This window comes from Myxine glutinosa, chromosome 2, assembly GCF_964187855.1.
Source record: "Myxine glutinosa chromosome 2, kmMyxGlut1.1, whole genome shotgun sequence".
In the NCBI taxonomy this organism is placed as follows: domain Eukaryota; kingdom Metazoa; phylum Chordata; class Myxini; order Myxiniformes; family Myxinidae; genus Myxine; species Myxine glutinosa.
The window spans coordinates 131,971,531-131,981,804 of NC_136262.1; the positions used below are offsets into that span (position 1 = coordinate 131,971,531).

Below are 10,274 nucleotides of genomic sequence, written 5' to 3' on the forward strand. Positions count from 1 at the left end.
ATCATAAGATAAATGCCTGTTTTAAAAGCCTGTCTATTTGGGATTGAAGAATAAGCAGGACCTTGAGCATTAACTTAGCGATTCCTGCTGGTGTAGAGTAATAAAAACAAGGGGAGATGCAGAAAATAGGGCAAAATGGAGAAGATTGTCATGGGGACCGCAAGGCTAACCCCCACTCTAGCAGGGAAAATGGCCTTAAAATGCATGTTGTTGTTGTTGTTAAATTAATATGACAATGTTTAAAATGACAAGACAAACAATCATGATCACCAAGTAGTCAGAACAAGCGGCATCTCACAGTAATATATCTTTTTAATTTATCTCCACTTCCTGTCCAGTCATGGGGCTATGACTGAACCACTAAATTGTGATAAAACGAGGAAATAATAAGGTTTAGAACCTTCACCATCAGTCCTTCAATATCCTCCATCTGCTCTACTTCTCCACTTTCAGTCTATTCCAATATCACCCACTTCAGTTTCGCTCTTCCACACGCTTAGACTTCTGGAGATGACAAAGATAAGTAATCAACTCGTGCTGTTACAGAAATCCAAATGATGCAAGAGATCTCACCATTCCGCCAAATGATAGATGACGCAACATCAAGGGCACTTTCGCAGTTCCTCTCAAAATGTCATCTTCATTTTGCGCTTTCCTTGGCAAAGCCAAGCCAAAATTTTTTTTAAATTTGCCAGGAGATTTCTGAATGCATGGGAAAGATGATAAAAGTATTTCGAAACTTGACTCATCCTCTACCATCAGCTTCTCAAACGATAACACAAGATTTATATATGGCAACATGGGATCAACTTTATATAAACATACCTTATGAATAAACAAAATTCCACACGACAAACATGATTATTTTCGTCTTATAAAGAAAAATAGCCAAAGAGCACAAAATCGTAAATTTGGGTCAACCTCGAATATGTTCAGAATGATAATTATCAACCCCACGCGCTCCTCCAACTCCAAGCTACTCTCCTGCAAGTTGACATTATCTCGGATTTGGAGTATTCAGACCAGTTTCACTTTATTTTCATTTCTCGGTTGTCTCCAAGAATAACTTACCTGTTTCTTTTCACTCCTGCACATCTCACAGGCCTCATGAGCTGTGTATGTGGTGATTCACACTGAACGTTTTTGTTTGCTTTTCCATTTCAAAAACATTTTTCTCCCCTTCTGAAAGGCAATCTCGATTTCATCGAAGACCTTCTTGGTCTGACTCTGGAGGTGACGTTGCCGTGCAGCACCGCACTTCTCATTTTGCATCTGCTGCGTCAAATTAAACACTTCAACGTTCTTTTCTTGCAATTTCTTCTGCAACTCGGTGATTTTCTGTTCGGCTACATTTGTTCTATCTTTTTTGCTGCCCGTTATTTCCTGATGGCCAGGAGGTCATCTTTTCTTTCAGACTTGCCTCACGCCGAGCAAATTCATCATTAATCCGTCGTATTTCCTTCTTATTTGCCATGACCTGTAACAGACAATGAAAAGAGAGATCAACACTTCATGTAACACAGATATGTTGATACACAAACACAGGTCTTGTAGTTAATGTGAGGGTTGGTCCGAAAAAAAGAAAGAAAAAAAAGAGTGCTATGATTGAATTTGTTCTTTTTTTTCTTTTTTTACCGCAGAAAGTGCTTTTCCTCCTGACATCCATGTGCATTTGAAATATGTGTTTGCTCATTGTACCAACTCGCAACGGTACCCGCCCTATGGGCAGGGCTTCAATTTGGAGGCCCAAATGAAAATAGCAAAATATCAGAAATTGAAGGCTTTTTTTATTTGAAACGATTCATATAAACATCTGTTGAATCATACCACATGCAAATCATCAAAATCTAAACAGTACATGGTGCCCATTTTCAAAAAAGATTGAATTATGCAAAACGGAAACGACCGCTACACGTCTTTTTCTCAGTTGCACGTTTATGTGTGAAGAGTGCGCGCCGAATCTGTAACACAGAAGCGGCCGCTACACCTGTTTCTCAGTCGCTTTGCACACGCTGCCGTGTTACTTCGGAGCGGCACATTTATATCGGAAGAGTTTGTCAGGAGTCGATCTACTCTCTCCTGGTACGTAGAATTTCAACAAAAGCTACATCACTGTTCATATCGGTAAATATTATTCCATCGTGTTTGGAAAAATTGCAAAATTGGAAAACTTGGGGGAGGGGAGGGGGAAGGGGGAGGAGAGGGGAGGGGGGGAGGGGGGGAGGGAGAGGGGAGCGGAGGGGGGAGGGGAGGGGGAAGGTGGAGGAGAGGGGAGGGAGAAGGGGAGGGGGAAGGGAGAGGGGAGGGAGAGGGGAGCGGAGGGAGGGGGGGGGGAGAGGGGAGGGAGGGAGGGGGGGGGAGAGGGGAGGGAGGGGAGGGAGGGAGGGGGAAGGAGGGAGGGAGGGGGAAGGGGGAGGGGGAGGGGAGAAGAGGGGGAGGAGTGGGGAGGGGGAGGGGTGAGGGGAGGGGGAGGGGGAGGGGAGGGGGAGGGGGAGGAGAGTGGGGGAGGAGGAGGGGAGTGGGGGAGGAGGAGGGGAGTGGGGGAGGAGGGGAGTGGAGGAGGGGGAGGGGAGTGGGGGAGGAGGGGGAGGGGAGTGGGGGAGGAGGGGGAGGGGAGTGGGGGAGGAGGGGGAGGGGAGTGGGGGAGGAGGGGGAGGGGAGTGGAGGAGGAGGAGGGGGAGGGGAGTGGGGGAGGAGGAGGGGAGGGGAGTGGAGGAGGGGGAGGGGAGTGGGGGAGGAGGAGGGGGAGGGGAGTGGGGGAGAAGAGGGGAGGAGTGGGGGAGAAGAGGGGAGGAGGAGGGGAGGGGAGGAGGAGGGGACGGGAGGGGGGGAGGTGAGGTGAGGGGAGGAGAAGGGGACGGGAGGGGGGGAGGTGAGGTGAGGGGAGGAGGAGGGGACGGGAGGGGGGAGTGGAGGGGGAGGGGATTGGGGGACGGGAGGCGAGGGGGGGAAGGGGATTTGAGGGGGAAGGAGGAGGTGGAGGGGGGGGAGGGGGAGGCAGGAGAGGAAGGGGAGTGGCTCACGTTGCTGAGTGAATGTGGCTCCCGTTTCTGAGTTCAGTGTGTTGCTGATCAGGAAGAAGAAGAAGCCGTACCACCAAATTCGTACACTTCCGGAATTGTTTGATGTATTTGTATTCAAAATGAAAAAAAAAAAGTCTGGTAATTGTTTTGTATTTATTTATGCAAATGTGTACTTGTATATAACTGTCAATAACCTAAAAAGGCTTAGGCACTTTCGAGCGATTTTTTTTTTTTTTTTTTAAACTCCAAAAATACTCCAGGTTTCTCACTTGATAAACCTTACCTCGACATTAAACTTCCGCTTGGCATCTTGCAGGAGTTTGACCACGAAGGCGTTTTTTCTCTTCTCTTGTGCGAGACTATCCTCCAGGTTGACGATGTCGGTCTCAAGCCGATCATTTATGTTTTTCAAATCTGTTAAATTAAAATGACAATGTTTTCGGAAAGGAAAGTAATGACTGGTTGAGATTTATCGATAAATGTGAGAAAGATGTTACTCTGTTTTGGAATATCACCACCAATAAAGTTCTGTCACCAGTCAACCGCCATACCACCTGAAAATATAAACATGAATCATGTTTTGAAAGAAAGGAGAAACAAATCTCACCTAAATATGCCATTTTCACCACATTCCGATCTCCAAATAGCCGATTCACTTTTTCTTTTCCTTCAGCAAGCTGTGCACGCAAACGACGGGTGTATTCTTCAACATTCCGAATTTTTTCAAGTAGGTCCTCATTGGTTTTCCGCAGAGAGTGAATATATTCTTGTTGTTTGATGCTATCGTCCCTCTGCTGATAATAGCGGAAGCACTCCTCACGTATGTGCAAAGACAATAGAAAATACAATGGTGATTTAAACATGTAATGTGTACTAGCCGAAACCCGTGGAACATCCACGGAAGGGAGGATGTGGTGTATGGATAGAGTGTACCATTATGGATGGCAGAGGGGATTTGCTTGTCCGAGTAAGAGTTAGGAAGAAAGATGAGAATGAAGAGTGCGTATATGAACAACGTATTTATTGCAATCTACTTAAATGACAACGCTACGATATACTTTTGAAAATATCACGTACCGTCTCGAGGTCAATGCCATCCGTTTATCTCTTCGTATACAACTCTGATTTCTACCTTATATCGTGAACAGGGTAAAGCCTACTTTGATAATCATGAACGGTGGCAGATGCAGGAGTTGGTGAAATGAAAGGGGGGGGGGGGGGGCTGATCATGACCTACCCTACGCCACATGGCCTACGCCATTTGTTGAGATCATGGCCACAACGGAAACGCAACAACTGGATAGGTAGGGCCTAGGCCTACGCATACTTTTCGTCACTCGGCGATGGCGTCGTATCGGCAGTTAATCGGATGCTTTTGGGCCCCAAAGTCGACAAATTCAGATTTTTCGAGTATGGCTGTACGTGATAAACAAAGACCGCGGTTGGAAGAAATTATGGTAAACCCACCTGATGAGGCACAATCGACGACCCCGGCACAAATGCATGATCAGGATTGTCCACTCAGTGGACGGCTTGCTGTCGCCTTCGCCTGTCCAATCAGCGGACGGCTTGCTGTCGCCTTCGCCTGTCCAATCAGCGGACGGCTTGCTTCGCCTTCGCCCAGCAGACGCCAATACGATGGCGTCGTAAGATGGCGTCGTATCGGCAGTTAATCGGAAGCTTTTGGGCCCCAACGTCGGCTAATTCCGATTTTTCGAGTATGGCTGTAGGTGATAAACAAAGAGTGCGGTTCGTAGATCGTAAATCCATTAGTGGGGGTCACTGGGTGCGGCGTAAAAGGGATAACAAAGTCGAGTCCTTTTCGAAGATAGATGGTACCGTTGTTCAGCTAATAATCAATTAATTTGGTTGGAATGCTAATAATCGATTTACTTGAGAAAAAATGTGCATTTTATCATTATGCTCGACGATGTATACAAAAATGTGCCTGGTTTTAAAAGGCCACTTTCCATAATTGAAGAAGAAGAAGCGGGATAGGAGTTCAAAGGGACACTGTAGCGGCTGCCGCTGGGTGTTCACAATCGCCTTGCACCTATCAAGGACGCGGAGCGATCACCATGCCGGGCTCGTCCAGGACGCCCGGGCAGGCCCGCGCTCAACTTGCCAGGCCTCGGTCGGGACGCCCGGGCATGCCCGGGCAGGCTCGCCCTCAACTTGCCAGGCCGCAGCCAGGACGCTGGGCCACGCCCCCTGGCGCCGGGCCTGGGCAAACCCCCTGGGTTAATAGATATATATTGCTGACCGATAAACGGGTTTTCAGAGTGCCTGAGTGTTTGATTTCAATAAAGCAACTCAGATGAATTTCAGCTTTTTGTCGCGTCCATTCTTCCGATCGACGTGGGAGCCCCAGCTCCTTCATTGGTGACCTATCGACATGGACACGGCAGTCGCCCTTAAACTGCCTACCTTCTGGGAGGCTCACGCGGCGGTTTGGTTCGCACAGGCGGAGTCCCTGTTCGCCCTGCGAGGCATCACGGCCGACGACACCCGCTTCCACCATGTGGTAGCTGCGCTCGGGTCGGCTACCGCGGCCCGCGCCCTGAGCCTCCTCGAAAGCCCGCCAGCCGCTGACAAATACGGCGCGATTAAGAAGCTTCTCCTCGATGCTTTCGCCCTCCCATCGGCGGAACGCGCACGGCGCCTGCTCGAACTGCCTGAGCTCGGCGACACGCGCCCTTCCGAGCGAATGGACTACATGCTTTCACTGCTCGGCGAGCACTCTCCGGCATTCCTGTTCCGGGAGCTGTTCCTCCGTCAGCTGCCTAACCCGGTACGCCTCGCCCTGGCAAGCACGACGATCACAGATCCCCGGGCCCTTGCCAGAGAAGCCGACAAGATCTCCGCTGCAGGACGGCGCATCGCAGCGGCGACATGGGACCCACCGCCGTCCGACGCAACAACCATGGCGCCCGAGCACCCGGCACGGTCGACGGCCGAACTGCCGACGCAATTGGCGGCCGCTCTACCGTGCCGACCACCTCCAGCACGACGACCGAGGCCTCCACCCGACCAAGCGTGGTGTTACTATCATGCCAGGTTCGGACAAAAGGCCCGGACATGCCGACCCCCGTGCACCTTCGGCAGGCCGGGAAACGGCCGGGCCGGCGTTCATTACCAGCCATGAGCGCCGGCCACACGGGCAACTTACTGTTCATCACGGATAAAGCGTCCGGACGGCTCTTCCTGTGCGACACCGGCGCCCAACTGAGCGTCATACCCGCCTCTGACCAGGACAGGCAATCCGCGGTTTGCGGCCCCTCCTTGGTTGCGGCCAACGGATCGACTATCCGCACCTTCGGCCCGCGCAACGTCACCCTCTGCTTCGGCGGCCAACGCTTTGCTTGGACGTTTGTAACCGCCAACGTGCCCATGGCTCTGCTCGGCGCCGACTTCCTCTGCGCACACGGACTGCTGGTGGACGTCCAACGGCGTCGTTTAATCAACGCTGAAACCTTCAGCTCCCTGGTATGCACATTGAGCAGCTCCGCGCCGACCGAGTTGGCATGCACCGTCCCGGCGGCGAACGAGTTTGCTCGCCTGCTCACGGAGTTCCCGGCCCTCACGCGGCCGACGTTTTCGGCCGTCGCAGTACGGCATGGGATCGAGCACCACATACCAACCACGGGCCCGCCGGTCTACGCCAGGGCCCGCCGCCTCGACCCAGCAAAGCTCGCCGTAGCGAAGGCCGAATTCGACGCGTTGGAGCACCTCGGCATCGTGCGGCGCTCCGATAGCGCGTGGGCCTCGCCACTGCACATCGTGCCAAAGCCGGGGGGTGGATGGCGCCCGTGTGGCGACTACCGCCGTCTCAATGACGCTACCACCCTCGACAGGTACCCGATCCCGCATATCCAAGACTTCTCCGCCCGTCTGGCGGGACGGGTCATTTTTTCGAAAATTGATCTCATACGGGGATATCACCAGGTACCTGTCAGGGCGGCCGACGTCCCTAAAACGGCAGTCATCACGCCGTTCGGCTTATTCGAATTCTTGCGGATGCCGTTTGGTCTCAAGAACGCGGCTCAGGCGTTCCAGCGCTTGATGGACGGCGTGCTGCGTGACCTGCCGTTCCTTTTCGTTGACCTGGACGACATCCTCGTCGCCAGCACGTCCCGGGCCGAGCACCTCCTCCACCTCCGAACATTGTTCGGGCGCCTCAGCGAGCACGGCCTCGTCAACCCGGCCAAATGCCACTTCGGCACGACGGCCGTTGATTTTTTGGGCCACCACATCACCAAGAACGGGGCCGTGCCGCTGCCAACCAAGGTCGAGGCCATCACCACGTTCCCACGTCTCCGCACCATAAAGGCCCTGCAGGAATTCCTGGGAATGGTGAATTTTTATCACCGCTTCGTGCCCCGCGCTGCTCAACTCATGCGGCCCCTCTACGAAGCCCTCCGGGGCAAGCCGGCCAAGCACGACATCGCCTGGTCCGCAGCAATGGATGCGGCCTTCCAACGCTCAAAGCGGGCCCTCGCCGATGCAACACTGCTCGCTCACCCGGTGCTCAACGCTCCCATCGCCCTCACCACGGATGCCTCCGACTACGCGGTGGGCGCCGTACATGAGCAATGGGTGAACGGGGTTTGGCAGCCACTCGCTTTTTTCAGCCGGCAGCTCCGGCCGAACGAGCTCAAATACAGCACGTTTGACCGGGAGCTCCTCGGTCTACACCTGGCCGTCCGCCATTTCCGCCACCTCCTGGAGGGCCGACCTTTCACGGCGTTCGTCGACCACAAGCCGTTGGTTTACGCCATGGCCAAGGTCACGGAGCCATGGTCGGCCCGCCAACAGCGCCACCTCTCCGCCGTGTCGGAGTTTACCACGGACATCCGGCACGTCGCCGGCAAAAACAACGCCGTGGCCGACTGTCTTTCCCGGGCCAGCGCGAACGCGGTCCACCTGGGCGTGGATTTTGCGCTTATGGCGGCGGACCAAACCACCGACACCACGGTGCAAGCCCTCCGGGCGGCGGACACGGGCCTCCGCCTGGCCGACATCCCCTGCGCGGACACTGTCCTGCTCTGCGACGTCTCCCAAGGCCAGCCTCGCCCCATCGTGCCCGTCACCTGGCAACGCCGCATCTTCGCCTCCCTCCACGGCCTTTCCCACCCGGGCCGGAAAGCTTCCCAGAAGCTGGTGTCGGCGCGTTTCGTCTGGCACGGCCTTCGTCGGGACGTCCGTGATTGGACCAGCACCTGCACGGCCTGCCAACGGGCCAAGGTCCACCGACACACCCAGGCCCCGCTGGCACCGTTCACCGTGCCCGAACGACGTTTCGACCACGTCAACGTGGATCTGGTGGGCCCCCTCCCCCCGTCACGGGGGTTCACACACCTGCTCACCATGGTGGACAGGACCACCAGGTGGCCGGAGGCCGTTCCCCTCGTCTCCACCACCACCGCCGACGTGGCGCAGGCTTTCATCGCCACCTGGGTCGCCCGCTTCAGCGCACCGGCGGACATCTCGTCAGACCGCGGACCACAGTTCACCTCCGAGCTGTGGGGCGCGGTCGCCCGCAACCTGGGGGTCAAGCTCCACCGTACTACGGCCTACCACCCCCAAGCAAACGGGTTGTGCGAGCGATTCCACCGCTCCATGAAGGCCGCGCTCATGGCCGGCCTTCAAGACGGCGGTTGGGCCGACCGGCTGCCGTGGGTCCTTTTGGGCCTTCGCACGGCCCCCAAGGAGGACCTCCAGGCATCCACCGCCGAGCTTGTCTATGGCCAGGTGCTACGCGTCCCGGGCGAATTCGTGCCCGACGCTACCAGTCCCTGGTCCGCAGCTCACCAGCGCTCGGACCTCCAGGAGGCCGCCCGACGGTTTGCCCCCGTGCCAACATCCCACCACGGTGACCCCCAGTCCTACGTCCCCCCAGCACTCCGCACAGCGGAGTATGTTTTTGTGCGTCACGACGCACATCGGTGGCCACTCCAGCCGCCGTACGACGGGCCCTTCCGGGTGCTGCGACGGGACGACAAGTCGTTCGTCATCGACATCGGCGGCAGGTCGGACCGGATTGCAGTGGACCGCCTCAAGCCGGCGCACGTGGACGTCGACCACCCACCACGGGTGGCCCTTCCGCCGCGGCGAGGCCGCCCCCCGTCCAGGGTGCCCCCCACTCGACCGCCCACCACCTCACCGGACCCCCTCCCACGACCCACCAGGGGTCGCTTCGGCCGGGTCATCAGGACCCCCCTCAAATTGACCCTGCCGGTGCAAGTCGATTCTGGGGGGACGTGTGTAGCGGCTGCCGCTGGGTGTTCACAATCGCCTTGCACCTATCAAGGACGCGGAGCGATCACCATGCCGGGCTCGTCCAGGACGCCCGGGCAGGCTCGCCCTCAACTTGCCAGGCCGCAGCCAGGACGCTGGGCCACGCCCCCTGGCGCCGGGCCTGGGCAAACCCCCTGGGTTAATAGATATATATTGCTGACCGATAAACGGGTTTTCAGAGTGCCTGAGTGTTTGATTTCAATAAAGCAACTCAGATGAATTCCAGCTTTTTGTCGCGTCCATTCTTCCGATCGACGTGGGAGCCCCAGCTCCTTCAACACAATCATTAAATTTTTTGAAGACATGTTTTAGAGGATGATAGTGAAAATAGTCCGATTTGGCTGGTTATCGATTATCTGGCTGGTTGTTCTCCCAAAAAATATATTTTTGTGCTAATGGGTCAGGGATATCGTCCTCTAAAGCATATCTCTTCAAAAAATTCATCATTGTGTCCCTTTAATGCAGCGGTTCCACCGGTAACATTTATTACTCTACAACACCAGGAAACCTTTAGAAGAAGGACATGGAAGCAGCACACAAAATTATATATATAGCATTTCTTGAAGCATATATATCTATTTATTGAAGCAATATAAAAATGTATAAAATTACATTGAAAGAGCAGACCAACAACAACAACAACAACCACAGCCACCACCACAGTAGCAACAACAATGACAACTATGTGTTAGAAAATATTCATTTTTTTTGTGTGTTTCACTTTTTTTACATCCTCGTTGAGATTCACAGATAGACATGCAATATGTATGTGAAATGCAACATCAACATCAACAACATCAACAACAACAAATGCAACAACATGCAACATGAAATGCAACAACAACAACATCATTGGAGATCACGGCGAGGTCACGTCTTTTCGAAGCTGTTCCATGCGCTCACACTTTCGAAGCTAAGTGATCTTTCACATTTGTGTTTTTGGCGTATCTTTAT

The 10,274-nt window shown here is 54.1% G+C and overlaps 1 long non-coding RNA gene across 1 annotated transcript; it reads right to left on the minus strand.

Moving 5' to 3' along the window:
- Nucleotides 1-294: 294 nt before the first annotated feature.
- Nucleotides 295-4,531, minus strand: LOC137422285 (uncharacterized). Its single transcript, XR_013622576.1, has 4 exons — nucleotides 4,491-4,531; nucleotides 3,631-3,700; nucleotides 3,307-3,437; nucleotides 295-1,477 (listed from the first exon to the last, which is right to left on the minus strand). It is a non-coding gene; the product is annotated as an uncharacterized LOC137422285 (long non-coding RNA).
- Nucleotides 4,532-10,274: the final 5,743 nt, after the last annotated feature.